Here is a 16032-nt window from a genome sequence, read left to right as displayed (position 1 = left end):
TTGCTGATGTAATTTGTTAAGAAGAAATCTTACTGGACTAGAGTGGGCCTCTAATCCATTATGACTGATATCCTTATCAAAAAGGGAAATGTGGACATGCACACACAGAGGAAGCTCTGTGTAGCTGAAAGCAGAGGTTAGGGGGATGCTTTTATAAGCCAGAGAACTTCAGTGATTGCCAGAAAACTAACAGATGCTAGGTAGGAGCACAGAGCAGTTTCTTCCTCACAGCCCTCAATAGGAGCCAACCCTCCCGTCACCTTCATCTTGAACTTCCAGCCTCCAGAGCTGTGAGACAGTATATTTCTGATTACACCTAGTTTGTGGTAATCTGTGGTGGCAGCCCTAGCAAGCTAATACACAATACCTTTACTTTCTTCTAAGTGTGTTTATTTTGAACCTAAAAGGAATTCTTGGAGTTTCAAAAATAAGTCTGTGGTGCTTCTTTGACATCCTTCAAGATAATATTAACTTGGATTATTGGGCTTCACAGCCTGTGTCTTTCTAGTCTAAACATTTCTGCACTTCTTTATTTGTAATTGTGTAATTTTTCTCCCATTTTTTCCTTCACAGAGAAGTCCATCAATGCACTTCACCTGAAGGGTATTAAACATCAATTTCACTGTTGTGTTAGTGTTAGCATCACTCTCTAGTCAAGAGAGTTAACTCCCTTTCTCTTAACAATGAATAGGAGAATTAAGTTAGCCGAGATTGAAGTGGTTATTTTAAAGCGAATGACCTGGAAAAAACATCAGTCATCTGGTCCACAGTGCTACCATACTCTTAATACAGTTCCATATACCACCCTTCCACTGGTCATGTTCTGCCTCAGTCTGCCCACAAACACTGCAGTTAATTCAGTAACTGCCATTGGGGAAGTATTTCCAAAGTTCTATTTTTAGAGCAACTGAAGCCAACTATACAGTTTCAAGGATCTTTGCTGGTTTTCTTTAATATACTTCTTGGTTAAGTGATAAACTGAATTTTTGCTTCTTGGAATAAGACCAGAAGGCTTATTTTGCTACATTTCAAATATGTGGCTTATTTAATGATAAAAAGCTCTTGTTTGTTCAAGAACTTTTGAAGCTTTTTAATAACTATTTTCAGTTATAATTCATGATTTATGAGAAGGGTACAGATTGTGATGAACTTTTTATATACCCTTAAATAATTACCAACTTAATCTCCAATTTTACGTTTCATATCAAATAAAGCATTTTTATTGAGGAAATTCTGCTCCACTGAAATTGATGCAAGCATTTGCTGCCTGCAGACTTCCCTCCTAAAATGTGGTTGTTTGGTAAGCTCACTCTGCAGACTGTTATATATCCTAATTCATTGCGCTCTAAGCCAACACTAACAAATGTAGATACAGCAGAAGCCACACTGACACAGTCAATATGTGAAGCAGTCTGGGCAGGGGTCTCTGGAGAAGGGAGCTTCTGCTCGTCTACAAGGGTGGCTATTCCTCAGAAGCAGTTAAGTGCTGCCATTCCAGAGCAGGCCGGGTGCAATCATCTTCTGACATTAAGAAACACAGGAAATCTAGATTGTTGTGAGAATTCATGAACAAAAGGTTGACCACTGCAAGCCAAATGAAACAAGTTTGTGGCCATGTTCGGACCACATGCCACCAGTATGCAATCTCTGCATCAAACTATTATAAGTAAAGAAGAAACTTGGACAAGCATCTGAGTGCATTCAGATTTTTCCATGCATAACCATACTGGAGACTTTATTATGAATAATTTCACTCATCACAACAACACTATCAGATAGGCACTGTCATCCTCAATTTATAGATAAGAAAACTAAGACTCAGAGAGGCTAATTCACTTAGAAAAGCTAAGCTAATGGGTGGTATGTGGTTAGGTAAAAAAGCGAACTCCAATGTAATATATATATTATATGCTGCTCACTTACTCTCTCTCTCTCTCTCTCTATATATATATATACACATACATATATATTTGCCTGTGTATATATATATTTATATACTTATTTTTTAATCAAGGAAATATACAAAAATATTAGGGTGTTTACTTCTGGCATAAGTCATCTTTTCCTCTTTCTACTTATGTTTCTGCATAAAAGTTCTGTTTATATGTATTATTTTTTATAAAATAGTTTTTTTTTAAAAAAAAAAAAAAAAAGAAGAAGAAGACTTCAGGAAAAGAAACCCTCAAGAAGCCAATCTCTAGTGATGAAATGGAACTGATGAGGTAGAACCAGCGCTGTAACCCCAGCCTTCCGACTTCTCACACCACATAGGCACTAGTTTTTAAGCCACCCTGGAATTGTTTTAGTTCGTATGTACCAGAGAACATGTTAAGGGTTGGGGATTACAGAGATACACAAGATAAACTTCTTTTTAACTCAAAGAGTTTACAGTCCAGTGAAGAAATTCATGGTGGAAGATGATATTTTCCATGTATATAGATACTGGCCTCTTCTGTTTGCATAAAGCATGTGCCTTTTTGTAGAAAATAGCTCTTACATCTGTCTAGATATAAACATTTTCATATTGGCATGAAGTGTCATTTTTGACAATTATGCAAAAAAAAATGGAAATTATCATTGTATGCCAATGAAAAGACAATAACACTCCAGGATCCAATTAGATGTAATGTGTACAGAACCCCTAGTGTTGGGTAGGAGTCTGAAGCTGAAAAAGACTGCAAAATGCTGGGGAAGAAAGCTCTAACTATCCTCTAAATTCATCATATCAACTAAAGCATGAAACAGAGAGCTAAGCTGGCAGCCCTGGGCCTCTGGCACATAGTAGAAGCTGTCTGTTTTTGCTATTATTACTAGTAGTATGATAAACAGATGCCAACTTCCTACCCTATTCCTAAACCCTCCTCACAGGGCTGTTGACAGCTGATGTGATGCCTTGGTTCTTGTTTTCTTAGTTTAAAATAATTTAAACAAGGGGCACGCAGCAAAGGAAATGCAGCAGAGAGTAATTTATTGCAAAAGAAAAAGAGTTTCTTGTAAGTTAGGTGCAGAATAGACAGTACACCCTGAGAGAGAGAGAATTCAGGGCAGGCTACTTGTTAAAGCGAGACAGCAAAGACTGGCACTGGGGAGACTGCTTGACAGGAGTCTTACATGATTATTCATTAGGAGGTGGGACGAGATGTTACTAGTGAGCATGTTCTGAGTGGTCCTCTGGGTGCACATGTGCAGTAGCTGTACATGCTTGTTCATACGTTGCATGTCTCATTAGCATCTTAAATCTCCACCCAGGGGAGGTTTTCTTTACTATTAAAATGAGCAAAAGGTCAGTTTGAGGACACGTAAAATTGAAGTGTACATGCTCTCAGTAGGGGAAATTCCCTACTCAAGATAGCTTTGCTTGAATGAGCTCAATTACAGTGGGAATGCTGGGGTTTATTGTGTAGACTGTATGGTCACCACGGTTGCTGGGTTCTGAGAACATGGTCACTTCCTTTACTACCTTTCAAGTTTAATCCTTTTGTGAGTCTAAAAAATGGGATTTCAGGCCTGTGTGGTCCATGTTTGGGGGCCCTTATGGTCTTTCTGTCACCCTGTGGCCCATAACTTTAGATAAACTGTCTCAAGCAAAGCTATCTTGAGTAGGGAATTTCCCCTACTGAGAGCAGGTACACTTTAATTTTACCAGTCCTCGAATGGACCTTTTGCTCATTTTCATAGTAAAATAAACCTCCCCTAGGTGGATATTTAAGATGCCAATGAGACATGCAACATATGAACAAGCATGTACAGCTACTGCGCATGTGCACCCAGAGGACCACGCAGAACATGCTTACTAGTTTGTAGTGTGGACCACCAGTATGGTCCATGTTTGGGGGCCCTTATGGTCTTTCTGTCACCCTGTGGGCCATCACTTTAGATAAACAGTCTTTCGCATGGAAGAGGAGGCCATTTGGAACTGGCAAACACAATGGATTCAACAATTGGGTATTCTATAACTATACAACTTATTTGTCATAATTAATTATTAAAGTATTCATCAACATTTTGTGCTATTACAGTTAAATTAGATGATAGAATAATGTCTTCTTTAAATTAAAATCTCTCTTTTGTAAATCCTCAGTCACCAAGCAAATACCCACTCCCTAGATTCTACAACTAACATTTTATGATACTTGCTTTATTACCTATCTACCTGTCTGCTTATCCCTCTGTCCAACCAGCAATCCATATTATTTTTCTGAAGTTGCAGACATCAGGATTAATTGAATAATTTAAACATAGCCCAGTTACTTCAGGATGTTTTAAAGCTGTGTCATTGTTTTTGGCAATACTAATTCCATAAAACCTGTAGCTTTACTGAAGAAAAATACAGCATCACTAACTTAATGATATAATTAAGAAGGAAAAGCTAAATACTATTTAAATAAGCCAACAGTTTAATGTATTGACCCCTAAAATTCCAGGGGATAAACGCAGAAATTAACTGCATGCTGCAATGAATGACCCATACTTTGGATATAATGAAAATTAAGTTGATTTCTTTGCAGTACAACACATGATAATTGAATGATAATTGACCTTTGAAGATCATTGATATCAGGTGAAAATAGTAAGCACCAGAGGTTGAAAATCTTGATTTTAGATGCAAAAATATTTTTCAGATTAAAATGTGGAAACCTGTATGTATCTTTAATTCAAGTATATGTAGCTATCTTTTAAAATAATATATAGACGGGGGGGGGGCGGAGCAAGATGGCCGAATAGGAACAGCTCCAGTCTCCAACTCCCAGCGCGAGCGACACAGAAGACCGGTGATTTCTGCATTTTCAACTGAGGTACTGGGTTCATCTCACTGGGGAGTGCCGGACGATCAGTGCTGGTCAGCTACTGCAGCCCGACCAGCGAGAGCTGAAGCAGGGCGAGGCATTGCCTCACCTGGGAAGCGCAAGGGGGAAGGGAATCCCTTTTCCTAGCCAGGGGAACTGAGACACACAACACCTGGAAAATCGGGTAACTCCCACCCCAATACTGCGCTTTAAGCAAACAGGCACACCAGGAGATCATATCCCACACCTGGCCGGGAGGATCACACACCCACGGAGCCTCCCTCATTGCTAGCACAGCAGTCTGTGATCTACCAGCAAGGCAGCAGCGAGGCTGGGGGAGGGGCGCCCGCCATTGCTGAGGCTTAAGTAGGTAAACAAAGCTGCTGGGAAGCTCGAACTGGGTGGAGCTCACAGCAGCTCAAGGAAACCTGCCTGTCTCTGTAGACTCCACCTCTGGGGACAGGGCAATAACAAACGCAGCAGAAACCTCTGCAGACGCAAACGACTCTGTCTGACAGCTTTGAAGAGAGCAGTGGATCTCCCAACACGGAGGTTGAGATCTGAGAAGGGACAGACTCCCTGCTTAAGTGGGTCCCTGACCCCTGAGTAGCCTAACTGGGAGACATCCCCCACTAGGGGCAGTCTGACACCCCACACCTCGCAGGGTGGAGTACACCCCTGAGAGGAAGCTTCCAAAGTAAGAATCAGACAGATACACCCGCTGTTCAGCAATACTCTATCTTCTGCAGCCTCTGCTGCTGATACCCAGGCAAACAGGGTCTGGAGTGGACCTCAAGCAATCTCCAACAGACCTACAGCTGAGGGTCCTGACTGTTAGAAGGAAAACTATCAAACAGGAAGGACACCTACACCAAAACCCCATCAGTACATCACCATCATCAAAGACCAGAGGCAGATAAAACCACAAAGATGGGGAAAAAGCAGGGCAGAAAAGCTGGAAATTCAAAAAATAAGAGCGCATCTCCCCCGGCAAAGGAGCGCAGCTCATCGCCAGCAATGGATCAAAGCTGGACGGAGAATGACTTTGACGAGATGAGAGAAGAAGGCTTCAGTCCATCAAATTCCTCAGAGCTAAAGGAGGAATTACGTACCCAGCGCAAAGAAACTAAAAATCTGAAAAAAAAGTGGAAGAATTGATGGCTAGAGTAATTAATGCAGAGAAGGTCATAAACAAAATGAAAGAGATGAAAACCATGACACGAGAAATACGTGACAAATGCACAAGCTTCAGTAACCGACTCGATCAACTGGAAGAAAGAGTATCTGCGATTGAGGATCAAATGAATGAAATGAAGCGAGAAGAGAAATCTAAAGAAAAAAGAAGAAAAAGATATGAACAAAGCCTGCAAGAAGTATGGGATTATGTAAAAAGACCAAATCTACGTCTGATTGGGGTGCCTGAAAGTGAGGGGGAAAATGGAACCAAGTTGGAAAACACTCTTCAGGATATCATCCAGGAGAACTTCCCCAACCTAGTAGGGCAGGCCAACATTCAAATCCAGGAAATACAGAGAATGCCACAAAGATACTCCTCGAGAAGAGCAACTCCAAGACACATAATTGCCAGATTCACCAAAGTTGAAATGAAGGAAAAAATCTTAAGGGCAGCCAGAGAGAAAGGTCGGGTTACCCACAAAGGGAAGCCCATCAGACTAACAGCAGATGTCTCGGCAGAAACTCTCCAAGCCAGAAGAGAGTGGGGGCCAATATTCAACATTCTTAAAGAAAAGAATTTTAAACCCAGAATTTCATATCCAGCCAAACTAAGTTTCATAAGTGAAGGAGAAATAAAATCCTTTACAGATAAGCAAATGCTTAGAGATTTTGTCACCACTAGGCCTGCCTTACAAGAGACCCTGAAGGAAGCACTAATCATGGAAAGGAACAACCGGTACCAGCCATTGCAAAAACATGCCAAAATGTAAAGACCATCGAGGCTAGGAAGAAACTGCATCAACTAATGAGCAAAATAACCAGTTGATATCATAATGGCAGGATCAAGTTCACACATAAGAATATTAACCTTAAATGTAAATGGACTAAATGCTCCAATTAAAAGACACAGACTGGCAAACTGGATAAAGACTCAAGACCCATCAGTCTGCTGTATTTAGGAGACCCATCTCACATGCAGAGACATACATAGGCTCAAAATAAAGGGATGGAGGAAGATTTACCAAGAAAATGGAGAACAAAAAAAAGCGGGGGTTGCAATACTAGTCTCTGATAAAACAGACTTTAAACCATCAAAGATCAAAAGAGACAAAGAAGGCCATTACATAATGGTAAAGGGATCAATTCAACAGGAAGAGCTAACTATCCTAAATATATATGCACCCAATACAGGAGCACCCAGATTCATAAAGCAAGTCCTTAGAGACTTACAAAGAGACTTAGACTCCCATACAATAATAATAGGAGACTTCAACACTCCACTGTCAACATTAGACAGATCAATGAGACAGAAAGTTAACAAGGATATCCAGGAATTGAACTCATCTCTGCAGCAAGCAGACCTAATAGACATCTATAGAACTCTCCACCCCAAATCAACACAATATACATTCTTCTCAGTACCACATCGTACTTACTCCAAAATCAACCACGTAATTGGAAGTAAAGCACTCCTCAGCAAATGTACAAGAACAGAAATTATAACAAACTGTCTCTCAGACCACAGTGCAATCAAACTAGAACTCAGGACTAAGAAACTCAATCAAAACTGCTCAACTACATGGAAACTGAACAACCTGCTCCTGAATGACTACTGGGTACATAACGAAATGAAGGCAGAAATAAAGATGTTCTTTGAAACCAATGAGAACAAAGATACAACATACCAGAATCTCTGGGACACATTTAAAGCAGTGTGTAGAGGGCAATTTATAGCACTAAATGCCCACAAGAGAAAGCAGGAAAGATCTAAAATTGACACTCTAACATCGCAATTAAAAGAACTAGAGAAGCAAGAGCAAACACATTCGAAAGCTAGCAGAAAGCAAGAAATAACTAAGATCAGAGCAGAACTGAAGGAGATAGAGACACAAAAAACCCTCCAAAAAATCAATGAATCCAGGAGTTGGTTTTTTGAAAAGATCAACAAAATTGACAGACCACTAGCCAGACTAATAAAGAAGAAAAGAGAGAAGAATCAAATCGACGCAATTAAAAATGATAAAGGGGATATCACCACCGACCCCACAGAAATACAAACTACCATCAGAGAATACTATAAACACCTCTACGCAAATAAACTGGAAAATCTAGAAGAAATGGATAATTTCCTGGACACTTACACTCTTCCAAGACTAAACCAGGAAGAAGTTGAATCCCTGAATAGACCAATAACAGGCTCTGAAATTGAGGCAATAATTAATACCTACCAACCAAAAAAAGTCCAGGACCAGATGGATTCACAGCTGAATTCTACCAGAGGTACAAGGAGGAGCTGGTACCATTCTTTCTGAAACTATTCCAATCAATAGAAAAAGAGGGAATCCTCCCTAACTCATTTTATGAGGCCAACATCATCCTGATACCAAAGCCTGGCAGAGACACAACAAAAAAAGAGAAATTTAGACCAATATCCCTGATGAACATCGATGCAAAAATCCTCAATAAAATACTGGCAAACCGGATTCAGCAACACATCAAAAAGCTTATCCACCATGATCAAGTGGGCTTCATCCCTGGGATGCAAGGCTGGTTCAACATTCGCAAATCAATAAACATAATCCAGCATATAAACAGAACCAAAGACAAAAACCACATGATTATCTCAATAGATGCAGAAAAGGCTTTTGACAAAATTCAACAGCCCTTCATGCTAAAAATTCTCAATAAATTCGGTATTGATGGAACGTACCTCAAAATCATAAGAGCTATTTATGACAAACCCACAGCCAATATCATACTGAATGGGCAAAAACTGGAAAAATTCCCTTTGAAAACTGGCACAAGACAGGGATGCCCTCTCTCACCACTCCTATTCAACATAGTGTTGGAAGTTCTGGCTAGGGCAATCAGGCAAGAGAAAGAAATCAAGGATATTCAGTTAGGAAAAGAAGAAGTCAAATTGTCCCTGTTTGCAGATGACATGATTGTATATTTAGAAAACCCCATTGTCTCAGCCCAAAATCTCCTTAAGCTGATAAGCAACTTCAGCAAAGTCTCAGGATACAAAATTCATGTGCAAAAATCACAAGCATTCTTACACACCAGTAACAGACAAACAGCCAAATCAGGAATGAACTTCCATTCACAATTGCTTCAAAGAGAATAAAATACCTAGGAATCCAACTTACAAGGGATGTAAAGGACCTCTTCAAGGAGAACTACAAACCACTGCTCAGTGAAATAAAAGAGGACACAAACAAATGGAAGAACATACCATGCTCATGGATAGGAAGAATCAATATCGTGAAAATGGCCATACTGCCCAAGGTTATTTATAGATTCAATGCCATCCCCATCAAGCTACCAATGAGTTTCTTCACAGAATTGGAAAAAAAAAACTGCTTTAAAGTTCATATGGAACCAAAAAAGAGCCCGCATCTCCAAGACAATCCTAAGTCAAAAGAACAAAGCTGGAGGCATCACGCTACCTGACTTCAAACTATACTACAAGGCTACAGTAACCAAAACAGCATGGTACTGGTACCAAAACAGAGATATAGACCAATGGAACAGAACAGAGTCCTCAGAAATAATACCACACATCTACAGCCATCTGATCTTTGACAAACCTGAGAGAAACAAGAAATGGGGAAAGGATTCCCTATTTAATAAATGGTGCTGGGAAAATTGGCTAGCCATAAGTAGAAAGCTGAAACTGGATCCTTTCCTTACTCCTTATACGAAAATTAATTCAAGATGGATTAGAGACTTAAATGTTAGACCTAATACCATAAAAATCCTAGAGGAAAACCTAGGTAGTACCATTGAGGACATAGGCATGGGCAAAGACTTCATGTTTAAAACACCAAAAGCAATGACAGCAAAAGCCAAAATTGACAAATGGGATCTCATTAAACTAAAGAGCTTCTGCACAGCAAAAGAAACTACCATCAGAGTGAACAGGCAACCTACAGAATGGGAGAAAATTTTTGCAATCTACTCATCTGACAAAGGGCTAATATCCAGAACCTACAAAGAACTCAAACAAATTTACAAGAAAAAAACAAACAACCCCATCAAAAAGTGGGCAAAGGATATGAACAGACATTTCTCAAAAGAAGACATTCATACAGCCAACAGACACATGAAAAAATGCTCATCATCCCTGGCCATCAGAGAAATGCAAATCAAAACCACAATGAGATACCATCTCACACCAGTTAGAATGGCAATCATTAAAAAGTCAGGAAACAACAGGTGCTGGAGAGGATGTGGAGAAATAGGAACACTTTTACACTGTTGGTGGGATTGTAAACTAGTTCAACCATTATGGAAAACAGTATGGCGATTCCTCAAGGATCTAGAACTAGATGTACCATATGACCCAGCCATCCCATTAGTGGGTATATACCCAAAGGATTATAAATTATGCTGCTATAAAGACACATGCACACGTATATTTATTGCAGCACTCTTCACAATAGCAAAGACTTGGAATCAACCCAAATGTCCATCAGTGACAGATTGGATTAAGAAAATGTGGCACATATACACCATGAAATACTATGCAGCCATCAAAAAGGATGAGTTTGTGTCCTTTGTAGGGACATGGATGCAGCTGGAAACCATCATTCTTAGAAAACTATCACAAGAACAGAAAACCAAACACCGCATGTTCTCACTCATAGGTGGGAACTGAACAATGAGATCACTTGGACTCAGGAAGGGGAACATCACACACCGGGGCCTATCATGGGGAGGGGGGAGGGGGGAGGGATTGCATTGGGAGTTATACCTGATGTAAATGACGAGTTGATGGGTGCAGCACACCAACATGGCACAAGTATACATATGTAACAAACCTGCACGTTATGCACATGTACCCTACAACTTAAAGTATAATAATAATAAATAAATAAATAAATAAAAGAAGTCTAGCTGCTACACACAATACTGGATAGCATGGCAAATGTCCAACCCTGCACAGAAAACAAAAAGTTGGAATTCCTGAGATGGTCAGGCAGGATGTGTTGTTATCAGTGCATCATCATAGCTGTCATGAATTGGATCTGACTTTCAATTGCTGTTAGTCTTGAATTAATTAAAGCACTTAGCAACATTAAAAATAATAATAATAAAATAAAATAATATATAGACATAAATATATATTTATAAGATATATTTATATTTTATATTTATAAATATATATATTTACATAAAAACACACTTAAATAAATACCTTTAAAAATAAACTAATCCTAGCTATATTCAGTGGGAAAGGGCTGTGTTCTAGCCATGTAATCCACGGTAATGATTTTCATCCCAGCAGAGATTGAAGAATTAAGCACTCGGACTCTATCAGTCGCAGACCTGTCTCTGCTAGCTCTGAGAATCACAAGACCTTATAAGACCAAGACTAAAGAGCTGTTTGCCTCTTTATGGTAAACAGGACAACATTAAGAGAATCAAAGGGAAAAATGGAGAGGTCAAGAGACCCTCAAGCCAAAAAGGGTAGGAAGGTAGAAGACGAGGCCAAGACAGAATAATAAAGACATTTTATTTTAAAGATTTAAGAAATGGTGCCTTGTACTTGTTAGTTTTCTCCTTGCCAATAAGCATGAGTTTTAGGAGTGATACTCCTGTCACGAAAACACGAAGTCATGATGTTATCGACCATTAACTCTTTCAACCACCAATGCCCTGAGAAATGCCTAGACCACCCTTTCAGAATTGCCCCAAATGTCACCGCTTATTCCCAACTTTCCCCAGTATTGCATTAACAGTTACATTTAAGATGAATAAAAGATGACTTACAATTTAATCGTAATATTTTTAGTCTTATTTCATTATAAGCATCGAAGGTCAGGGAACTGATGGTTATTGATTTTTTTTTTTTTTTAGTGTTTAAATGTTTAAATATGGTTTTTATTTTTTAAATGAAAAAAAAGTGAATAAAGTGCTTAGTAATGCTACCCATTATTTATCAACTCTCCCAACCGGGTCATAGGGAAATGGCAAAGGTACTGGCCAAGGGCAAGCAAGGGACAACAGGGAGATGGTCACCAGAATATCGCTAGAAACTGTAAAAGGTGCTGGCCCCTCTGAGGCCTGTTGCTTTACATATAGGTCCCCCAAGTAGCTACCAAAAGAAAATTCCATTGCACTTCAGGTTCCCCTTTCCTGTTAAAAGTCAAGTTTTATTTCTGACTGAACCTGAATAGCTTCAGGGCAGAGTTTGATCTCAGCTCATGTTCAGTGGTGAGGAAGTCACAGAGCCAGCCATATGTTCCCATGAAACAACATGCTGTGAAGAGAGGGGAATTACTGCAATTATTCTTCAAAGGCTCCTGCTGGAATCACACTTGCTAAGGCTCTGTATGAACAAAAAACAACACACATTTCCACCTAAAGCACAAGTTTCATCAAAACTCACTAGAGCAAGATTATGAGAAAAATGGAGACAAGACTCAACTATAATATGTGTAAATGCCTTGAAAAATGTCTTATTTCTATTCTTCTAATTAACTGGGCTTCTTTTTTTTTTTTAATTGTAGTACTTATTTTGGTATGAAATAGTGTAGTTGTTCAGTAGAGATCTGGCACCTGTTCTGTATCTATGAGAGTCTGTAATTACCTTTAAGAATTTGAAACCAAAATTAATAACTGGGTTTACACACACATTTGTATCTTCCCTGCCCCCAACTATCCAATGATTACATAGATATATGGGACCACCTTGAGGAAGCTCCCTCACTGAAGCCATATGAAGACTAAGCTCTGAAGCTGTCACTGAAGTTGGCGCTGAATTAGGGTGTATCCTTGTAAATGGAATTCATTTGAGAGGAACCAGTGGGGATATTTGAAGAGAGATCCTGGAGTTCACTCTCTTTGGAGAAGTCATTTAATCCCTTTTCTTCCTATTTGCTCTAAAAAAGAAAGCAAATGATACCATCCCCTTCCCTCATCCTGTTTTGGCTTCCTTGGTCTTTCCTTGCCACTTGGCATAATAGCCAACAACAGAATTGATTCCAAAAAGAAAAACTTAGATATATTTGTTGTGACGGGAGTTCTGTTTCCATTTCTGCTAGCTGACAAACCCTGAGTGTTTTTCTGTCATCACTAAATTCTGTAAAATGCTGAGTGATTGTCAGTGAGGTCACACTTTTTTTTCCTCAGCTTAATGGCATATTTTTTAAGCAAAGTCCATATTAGGGAACTGTAAAGCAAATAAAGACTTTTATACAATAGCAGATAATTTTTATAAGTAAAGACTATGTTCAAGCAGAAGGCTAACTAAACACAAGTTTGATGCGCTAAAAGGAATTGCAGCCAACTTCTTACCATCCTTTCCCTTTTATACTTGTTTTCCCACACATGATTTCATTTGATCCTTGCAGCAACCTTGAGATACTTCATATAGGTGTTATTCCAATTTTACAGCTGAGGAAACTCAGTCTCAGAGAAGTTAAAGTAGTTTTCCTAAGATCGCAATTCTAAGGGGCAAACCTATATTTAAATCTAAGTTTTCTGACTCCAGGATTCAATTTTCCTTTCATTATGTCTTACTCCCTTCAACTAAATACATAAATCATTACATTAGGGACAGACCATTAAAATAACAAACATTTTGCTATTTTTTTAAAAAAGCTATTAGCAGCTACACAGGCCTCCAAAGTCTGGCAATCTCAGCAAAAGAGCAGACAGATACAGGGCCAAAACATTTCATAACTAAAATCCCCAGTGTGTTAACTCCTAAACTTGACCCTACCAATTATGAAGCCTCCCAGTGGTTTTGATTAATTTATCCCATGTAATTATTTAGGTAAATGTAAATCCTCAGTCATCAAATAAATACCCACTCCCTAGATTCTACAATTAACATTTTACAATGCTTGCTTTATTACGTATCTACCTGTCTGTTTATCCCTCTGTCCAACCAGCAATCCATTTCATTTTTCTGAACCTGCAGATATCAGTAAACTTTACTCATAAACAATTCAGCATATATAGCATTAACTTAGTTCAATATTTGCTTTTGTTTTTTTAAGTAAAATTTGCATGTAATCAAATGCAAATCTTAAGTGTACCATTCAATACATTTTGCCAAATGTATACACCCGTGTAACTAAACCTCCATCTAGACACAGGATATCACCCTTACCCCAGAAAGTTCACTTATGCCCCTTCTCAGTCAATTCCCCACCTCTGTTCTAATATTTACCATCAGTTTTAGCTGTTATAGAGCCTCATATGAATGAAATCATACAGTATTTATTCTTTTGTGTAAGGATTTTCTCATTCAAGATAAGGCTTTTGTGATTTATCTATGTTGTTTTGAGGATCAGGAGTTAGCTTCTTTTCATTGTTGAGTATTATTCTATTGTAGAAGTGTACTAATTTCTTTAACCATTTTTCTCTTGACAGACACCTGGACTGTTTCCAGTTTGGGGTTAATCTAAATAAAATACCATGAATATTACTGTAGAACTCTATTTGTGAATGTTTTTATTTCTCTTGGCCAAATACCTAGAAATGGAATCCAGGTCATAGGAGGGTGTATGTTTAGCTTTATAACAAACTTCCAGAACTTTTTAGAAAGGAGTTGTAGATCACTTAATTCCCATGAACAATGTATGAGCATTTCTGTTGCTCCACATCATCACCAACATTGGGCATTATGAGTCTTTTTACAGTTAGCCATTCTATCAAGCCTTTGTCAGATTACTTTTTGAACTACAAAATAAGAATATTCACAATAGAGAGAGTTTCCATTGTCAAGAGGCAACTTAGTCAAAATCTGTATTTGTGTCCTCCTCCTCCTACAGCAGTTCAGGTTTCCTAAGCTATATGATTTGGTCATTAAATCCTGATCTGCAAGGAGTTAGTTGAGAGCAGATTTATAATTTGGTCATTATTTTAAATGTTTTTGGATTCAGCTTGAGCTCTAAAGCACTGAAATTTTGAAGTTAATTCTTAGAGTTTTTTTCTATCAATACTAAGGCTTTGAAATTAATCAATATGGTTAAGCTCTTGACTTACACTCAATAGAAAAAATAAATAATCACAATCTAGTCACTAACTCATAAAACATATTTGACTGAATTAAAAGAATCACCCTCAGGGGTGACTCTCATAGACCTAAACTCTGATTAATTAGAGTGAATCGTGTTAGACTAAACATAAATAACATGTGGTAAAGTTACCTCTAAGTTGTTACTTCCAGTTCCCATAGGAATTACACAGGTCCAATTTCATTTTAATGTAAATGTTTCCTTAGGTCTTGTAATCTATCCCTAGGAAGTTTCAAGCTTTTAAATTGCTGTTTTCTTAGCTCTTCTTTCATTCTCCGTGTTTCAGCTCTTACTCATTTGTTATGAAAATAACGCAAATGCTCTTAATGTTTCCCAAAAATGTATTTCAGTTCACTGCTTATAACATCAGACATATTATAACTCATTTGACAACTTGCATTTCAATGAATTTTCAGTAATCACTAACGGTAATAAATCTTAAAGCTCTAAAGAGGGAGAAATAAATTGTACAAGCCCTGAAGTTAAAGTAACTTAGTCTAGGCATCATGAAACTCTAACATAAAAGATACCTTAACTTTTCCACTTTTCTTTAAATAGTTCCTTTCTTTCTCTATATTTCAATTTCCCAAGACATTAAAGGGCAACATATGAGTGTATATGTGACTTTGTTAACCAGAAAATTTATGATGCAACCTTAGCATCAATTAATTTTTGTTAGGCAGATTGAATTTCTGGTGGCACCTATTCAGTTCTTCTTGTAACAAGTTTGAGAATCTCTGTGGGTTACAGAGGCATTTGGGAGATGGCACCCAAAGAAATGTTTTGAATTAGGCATTTTAATCTGTTTTGACGTGCCTTTTCTCAGAAGCACCTAATGCATTGCTTGACCTCTCTTTTTCTAGCTGTAAAATAATACTAAATATACTGGTTCTTAAAACATGTTAATATGGTAGTCATTTGTTTAAATTACATAAAATGTCATCCATATATGAAGTTTGCATATTTTTGGAGCTAAGCCCCACTAGGCACATATTTTGTACTTCTGAAAATACGAATGTTCCATGGCCCGGATGCTA

General features: G+C 38.3%; 1 protein-coding gene across 1 annotated transcript in view; it reads left to right on the top strand.

Moving 5' to 3' along the window:
* RGS7BP (regulator of G protein signaling 7 binding protein) overlaps positions 1-16032 on the top strand; it is a 109383-nt gene that overhangs the window by 54940 nt on the left and 38411 nt on the right. The gene's annotated exons all lie outside the window — the stretch shown is intronic.

Source organism: Macaca thibetana, chromosome 6, assembly GCF_024542745.1.
Source record: "Macaca thibetana thibetana isolate TM-01 chromosome 6, ASM2454274v1, whole genome shotgun sequence".
Taxonomy (NCBI): domain Eukaryota; kingdom Metazoa; phylum Chordata; class Mammalia; order Primates; family Cercopithecidae; genus Macaca; species Macaca thibetana.
This window is presented reverse-complemented; position numbering and strand designations above follow the sequence as displayed.